The following is a 7,624-nucleotide window of genomic DNA, read 5'->3' on the forward strand; positions in this document are numbered from 1 at the left end:
AGCGAACAGCCAGCCGCGATGCGAAGGAGCAGCGGTTCGCTAAGGGAGCAGCTCCCTGGTGAAGCAGCGTGGGGATTCACAGAATCAGAGGCCATCCTGCTTCAGTCTCTCAGAGCCATCGGTGCAACTCGCCCCTTCAGACCGATCAGCAGTCGCCTTGGAACACTGCTCTGTGCACCACGCACAGTTGGGACCAGGGGCGTCCAATCTTATCCGAAAAGGGGCCGGTGTGGGTGCAGGTTTTCATCGAGGGTGTCCAACCTTATCCGAAAAGGGCAGGTGTGGGTGCAGGTTTTTATCAGGGTTGTCCAATCTCATTTGAAAAGGGCCAGTGTGGGAGCAGTTTTTGTATTAGCCCAGCGCTACGACACCTGATTCTACTTATCAAGGTCTCGATTCAAGGCTATGATTAGTTAATTAGTTGCATCAGGTGTTGCAGTGCTGAGCCAAAACAAAAACCTGCACCCACACTGGGCCTCTTCAGATACGACTGACTACCCCCGGTTTAGATCACGAATGAATACATTTTGAGAAATGCAGTGCATAACTGCAATTGCATTTGCTTAACAGAATGGGCTTCTCTCTTTTTTCTGTAAAATCCAAATGGTCTGTTCCTATTAGCTTTAACCTCAGCTGTAACATGCTTAACCAATTTTATTTGCTGTCTCCTACTTTACACCAGGCTAGCCAGTGGAGGATGAGCTCCCCCTCTATAGCTGAATTCCTCTCGAGACTTTTTCCCATTGGTGTGTTTTTTCTCCCCCCCTGGGATGTTTTACCTCAAGTACTTCCTATTTGGGGGGGGGGGGGGTTTCAGGCCTGGTGTTTGCTCTGCTTGCTCTTTTTCCTCTGTCTCTTGCCTCGCTACTCTGTAAAGTGTCTTTGTGACAGTTCTCTGTAAAAAAAAAAAAAAAAACGCTACACGAATAAAATTGAATTGAATACGAGCCGGGCATTTATGACCGAATGATCCTCCAATAAAACTCGCTCTTTCTTCTCGTGTTACGGAGCTCGTAGAATGCTGGAGACCGTGTGTGAAGCATGACACCGCGCAAGTCTCACGTGTTCTCCCTTTGAAACCAATATATATATACACGGCCAATCTTTCAGCCAGGCCTGTGCATTCCTCTCTCTCAACACTTCAGGAAGGACAATGCTCGCCTATCATACCGCGCCGCTATTATTAGAAGCGGAGCTGCATGATTCACCGGTAGTTCTACAGACTGTTGACTTATAAGTACTGCCTGACTGCGCATTTGCCTTTTTTTAAAAATAGGATTTTGTCAGGAAAAATAAATAAATAAATAAATAAATAACACGCTGCAGATAAGTCAAATTCCCCAGAGAAGACTGACAGCCAAAACATTTTGGCAGTGATGCGCTTCTGAGTAGGAGAAACGCGGCGAATGCTCTGCTCTTATCTCGTCGTATTCGCGATGCGCTGAGGCGTCGTACGGAGTGCCCGCTTCCGCTAATGGTGGCGGCGCAGCGCAGTGGTTAGGGAAGTGGGCTCGTAACTCCAACTGTGAGTTCAGTTCCCACGCGAGGCTCTGTTGTAGGGGCCTTCAAATATGTACTCAACCTTGATTTCTTCTGGAAATATCCAACCGGCTGTAAAAATGGATTTCACGTAAACTGTGTGAATTTCTTTGGACAGGAGCCTCTGCTAAATGTAAAAATGTCATGGTTCCATGTTTGTTTCTGCAAAAATATACAGTAGCATAGTAGCATTTAAGTATGATACAGTGCTCAAATGTTAACATATAACAGCACATTTCTTGCTGTGTTTCTCATTCAAAAGAAATAAGCATTGGGAAACTGATTGAAATGTTATCCGTGGGCTGTCTAGGAGCAACCACATGGGTAGTTTGAATTATTTGACAAAAGAATACTTAGTTTTCAAAAACTATTGAGACATAGTGCTTAAAAGGGAACTTTAATTCAATGCTGTTCTATTATATTGATCCCTCTACAGTAGCCAGGTTAAATAAATCAGGTTTTAGATTGAGGTTGTCTATATGTCTTGCTTGCTACATCCTTCATCCAAATTACAGATGGGGTATACTATGTAAACTGCAAGAATTACCAGCACACTGATTATATCTTTCATTTGCAGGTCTTGCAGCATGCACTTAGAGGCACTCATTGATTGCAACTTGTGTATATATATTTGTGTGTATATATATATATGAAATGCAGCATTTTTAATTAAATAAAATGTTTTAGTTGGTTAAAACCACCTGCCAAATGACTAACTTGTAATTTGTAATCGTACAACTAGAATCAAGTAGGGCAACTGCTTTCTAACTAACTGGGTCAAACTGTCAAACAAATATCAGCTGAGAATACAAATCGCCAGTAGTTTACTAGCAAGAAAACCATGTGGGCTTGCACAACGAATCATTCATTCTGGCTAAACAGACGGTGTTTTTCTTGCATTGCTTGATTTAGCAGGTAATCGATTGGTTCAGTTTTACTAAACCATGTTAGGTGCCCTATATCTCCAAAATCCAAAATCACAGCTGTAGGAGGGGCAGATATGGAGATAAGCACTGCACAATATTCTGCAATATTTTATTTTCTTTATTTTCAGTTTTCACCTGTGTTTTTTTTTTTTTTTTTTTAAATACGACACAAAAAAGAAAAAGTAAATGCTGGGCATGTGTTAATGTGTGACTAGCCTAAATATAGCCTAGCTGCTCTGCTTCAGCTGGCAGCTCGGCCTGCTCTCTGGCTTAATGTGTGCTAATTTAGATATTCTGAACGAGAGCCGGGGATCTTACCCGTGACCGCAGAAAGGAAACGTCGAGAAGGGCTCGGATGCGTCTCGACTGCTTATGCGAAAGTTCTACACAGCCTCGCCTGCCTGTATTCACTCCGCTGCTGGACTGCTCAAAACAACCAATGCAGCAGTAGGCCTGACGTTACTATGTTGCGTATGACCGCGATGATTTTGATTTCTTTGTATGATCAATGTATGATATGTTGATTTGTTTGGTACACAGTGTAAGACAATTTCTTTGGTGAAGTGGCTACCCATAATGTTAGTCAACTAATTAGCTAATTAGTCGTTAGGTAATTTAATTAGGCATAGTACACTCATTAATATATATATTTGGCTAGTAACGCTGCAAATACTTCTAAAAAATATATTTTATACTACAAAAAAAAATCTCTCAGTAGTTTTAATAAATAAAGCTGGACTTCTGATTTGCAAACAAATTGAGACTGGAGGTCATTTGGAACTAACATGCTCCTATCTCTGAAAGCCACATTTAAGTATCCGAATCCTTTATTGACCAGAATTATATTCCTAGGCTAAATTATAGAAGGCTTATTTCTCATTTGTAACTACAGTCAGAAAATGTGTCACAATCAAGAGGAGGCGGACAGATTAAAACTTTTCCTTTCAATTGTGGTGAGAATATTTCTGTTTTTGATTTTATGGGGGTTTATGGGGTTTGCTGCTTTATGTGATAATATTTTTAGTGTTTCTTCAATTTAATTTGTGCACTTTCTACTATATACAGCATTTTGGGTTTATGAAAAGAGATTCAGTAAAGCATATTATTATTATTATTATTATTATTATTAGTAGTAGTAGTAGTAGTAGTAGCAGCAGTAGTAGTAGTAGCAGTAGCAGTAGTAGTAGCAGTAGTAGTAGTAGCAGTAGCCATAGTAGCAGTAGTAGTAGTAGTAGTAGCAGTAGTAGTAGAGGTAGCAGTAGCAGTAGTAGGAGTAGTAGTAGCAGTAGCAGTAGTAGTAGCAGTAGTAGTAGTACCAGTAGTAGTAGTAGTAGTAGTATCAATAGTAGCAGTAGTAGTAGAGGTAGCAGTAGCAGTAGTAGCAGTAGTAGTAGCAGTAGCAGTAGCAGTAGCAGTAGTAGTAGCAGTAGTAGTAGTAGTAGGAGTAGTAGTAGCAGTAGTAGTAATAGTAGTAGCAGCAGTAGTAGTATTAGCAGTAGCAGCAGCAATAGTAGTAGCAGTAGTAGTAGTAGTTGTCGTAATAGTAGTACTTTTATTGCAAAGAGCTCAGTACGATGATCCGTTCACAGGCACAGAAGCAGGCCACAGGCTCCTGCATCACAGGACATCATTTATCCAGCCCCTAAAAGCCGGCCCGTGTGCAAACGCATCCCCTACAGACACACCTGGGAAGACTAGCCGTCTCCCCAGGGTGTGCTTGGGCCATAAAACGCTGCCCTCACCGCACGAGGTGACCAACCCCGTGTCTCCTCGCTCAGATTAAGCGGCGGCGCTGTCGAGTTCGGTTGATTAAACCGCACGGAGGTGAAAGAGAACGGACGCCAGAGCCTGACGAGGGCCGCGCCCTCCGGTGCCAGAAACGAACGACGGCCCTCTCGCCAACGGCGGGAAGCACTAGCGCTAATCCGGGAGGACGGTAAACACGGTTTCGGGGGAAACACGCGGCGGCCCCCCCCCGGCGCTGACACCCCGCCTGTGACAAACGCACAGCCTGCTGGGATAGCGGACGCGCTCAGCGCGCGCTCGGTGGCTGATCCTCCGCCGCTCTGGAACTCAGCTGGGCTGAGCGCTGGAGACGTGCTTCATACCTCGAATTTCAGCGAGCAAGAGGTTCGCGAGGCGCGCTGGCGACGGGACTTCACCGGACCCCTTTGGCAGCCGTATTGATTTGATATAACGTTCCGTAATCTTATACATGGAAAGCACCGGTTAGCAGAAATCAGAGAAGCCCGGCTTTGGTGCCTCGTCCTCATTTCTGCCCAATTAAAAAGGGATAGATTTTGTGTCGCGATCCGGTGACATCCTCACTTTGCCTCATTGATTTTTTTTACAAAAAAAAAAAACATGCAGTATTTGTTGCAGTAAGTGTTTGTACCTTGAGGGTGTTTTCCTTTTCTCCAAATTGGCTCCAGGTTGGCTTATCGGGGCACCTGTCTATCATTAGTGCAGCTGTGACTGTCATGGTTCAATCTGTTAATTGGTTAATTACAGTCAATGGTGATAACAGTGTGTTTTGAAACGTAGTTGCATTATGTACTTACTGCACGTAACAGGAAAGATTATCTGCGTGAACCAACTGCACACTATGCCCTTAAGTGAAATATGCAGTAATTCACTTTAAAAAACTGGAGTCAACTGCTCTTAATTAGTTTGCACCTGACACCTACACAACCACAGGTTCTTTGGGGAAATTACAGACAGCTACAAAAAAAATCATTAAAAATCCTGTAAAACGATTTGTAAAAAAATCTTTAGATATTACTTAGATATAATAGAATTATATCTAAGTAATTGCTTCCACTGAGAACATGAGGTACTGTAAAACAACAAACAAACAATAGCATGACCCTGGCTTTGACAGTGCTCGTCCTTGCAATAAAAACAATTAAGCATAATAAAATTTAATAGAAATGGGCCTTCTATTATGTCATTTCTAGCATTTTAGCTGTGGCTACACCTCCCTCCCATCTGTCTGTACAAGTGCCCAAAGAGTGAGTCTGTCTCCACCTCCTCCAGTTTAAAGTACCTCTTTTCTCTCCCTCTCCCCCTCACTCCCTCCCTCCCTCTCTCTCTCTCTCTCTCCCTCCCTCCGTCTCCCCCTCCCTCCCCTTGCTCGCTCCGGATTTCTGAATCTCAAATTGCAGCGACTAAAAATAGCCAGTCTTCAATCCCCGTCTCCCTTTCTGTCTTAAGTTCTCTCCTTCAAATTAAAATTCAAAAGGCCGTTTATTGGCGCGGCGGGGCTACGAATGCCTTGCTGAGCTTTCTGTCTGAACAGAAGGAATGACGCAGGGGAGAAAGAAGCGCTTAAATATACATGTCCGCACGTTGCTTCTCAAAGCCGACGCAGTGTTTCTTGTCCCGGGGCCAGACAAGTGTCAATTATTTTCTTGAACTGCGTGCAAAAAGACATCCCCCTGCTCTCCACCCGGTCCCCGGCCCAAACGGCGAGGGTGGGGGGGGGTGGGGCACAATCAAAGCCAAAGCGCGTCCTTCGCTTCCAGAGGTTTTCTCTCGAGGAGCGCGGCGCGCGGCGCAAGGCGGGAGCCTGCGACGTTTTGATGTCCCGCGTAAAAGCCGCGGGGAAACTCGGCTAATGCAGACGGACAGGTCGGCCCGCTGTTTCCATAGGGACGGCCAGGGGGATGCTGGGAAGCGAATCGCAGCGCGGCGAACGGCCTGAGCCGATTTGATTCAGAAGCAGGAAAGAGGTTGCGACGGCGACGGCACTGCTAGCATGTTGACTGACGCCCTGGGGATACAGCTCATTAAACTAGGCCCGAGGAAGATAAAGGCTTGTTTGTGTACGCATCGTGTATGACTGTAGCTAATGCTGGCTAGTCACACACCGAAAGCACACTGGAGTGTTCGCTTTGACTCGAGAGAGGGGGTTAGCGATGCAGAGACGAGACTATTTTGACGGCGGTGCTTCCAGAACAGAGAGCGGCGTACCGTGAGAGTGATTGACAGGCACTGAGAGAAGAAGAGATTTATTTGCCAACGAAAGGTCGGATGATTGACTGTTCAGCCTTCGACCTCTGACCCGCCACCGTGCTTTGCTTTGATAAAAGGTGAAAAGGTTATCTGACATAAAGGAACTCACGAGGCCATAGGGTGCCTCGTGGAAACCAGACAAGACCTCGTGGTCTTTTTTTATCACACAAGCGTATTTACCGGTGTTCAAATTACACACGAAGATGCTTGATAAGCTCTATACAGTTAGGATTGGCTTTGATTTCCCCCCTCCTTTCTTCAATGTTGTTGTGACATCCCAGAAAAAAAATCCAGCCCTTAATTTATGACCTTGCAGTTCAGCACCTAATGATGTGTCTTCTGGGGAAAAAAAAACATACTAAGAAAAGAAGTTACCAAGAATGGGCACCCAGAAGTCTTTGGCAAGGTGTCTTGTTTTTTTGTCTGAAGGCCCAGGAGCTCAGCATGTTCTGAGAAACCTCACATCCCTGCAGGTAGTGTTGAACACAGAATGAAGGTTTGGTAGACTCTCCACGGGTGTTTGATTCAAACTGTTTTATAAAAATGAATTTTAACTGCCAGGTCTCTGTTTTCCCACAGTCACAGTAGCATCACAGACAGCGGGAAACACTTTTACATAGATTACAGGGCCAGTACAGGATATTCGCATTAGGAATAACTGGGGTTGGTATGCTTATAGTACCATATATAAAATGTTATGGCTAGCTCTCATTGTAATCTGTGAGAAGCATGTGTAATGAATTCAAATGTAAATGGCCATTCACATGCAGCTGTTTAGCTTGAGACCACAGTGCACTTCTAGACCAGAGTTGTGGATGCCAGATACCTCCATGGGTGAACCCCACTGCAGTAGAATAGTGGCCCACAAAAGCAGCTGCATCTTTGGGCCAGATTGAGCCTGTTTAGACCTGGCTGAGCCTGTTTAGGTTCCACTGGGCCTGTTCAGAGCAGACTGAGCCTGTTTAGATCTGGCTGAGCCTGTTTAGGTTCCACTGGGCCTGTTCAGAGCAGACTGAGCCTGTTTAGATATGACTGAGCCTGTTTAGGTCGAACTGAGCCTGTTTTAGCCAAACCAAGCCTATTTAGTTCAGGCTGAGCCCGTTTTAGCCAAAGTTAGCTTGTTTAGATCGAACTGAGCCTGTTTA

This window comes from Anguilla rostrata, chromosome 17 (genome assembly GCF_018555375.3).
Source record: "Anguilla rostrata isolate EN2019 chromosome 17, ASM1855537v3, whole genome shotgun sequence".
Classification (NCBI taxonomy): Eukaryota; Metazoa; Chordata; class Actinopteri; order Anguilliformes; family Anguillidae; genus Anguilla; species Anguilla rostrata.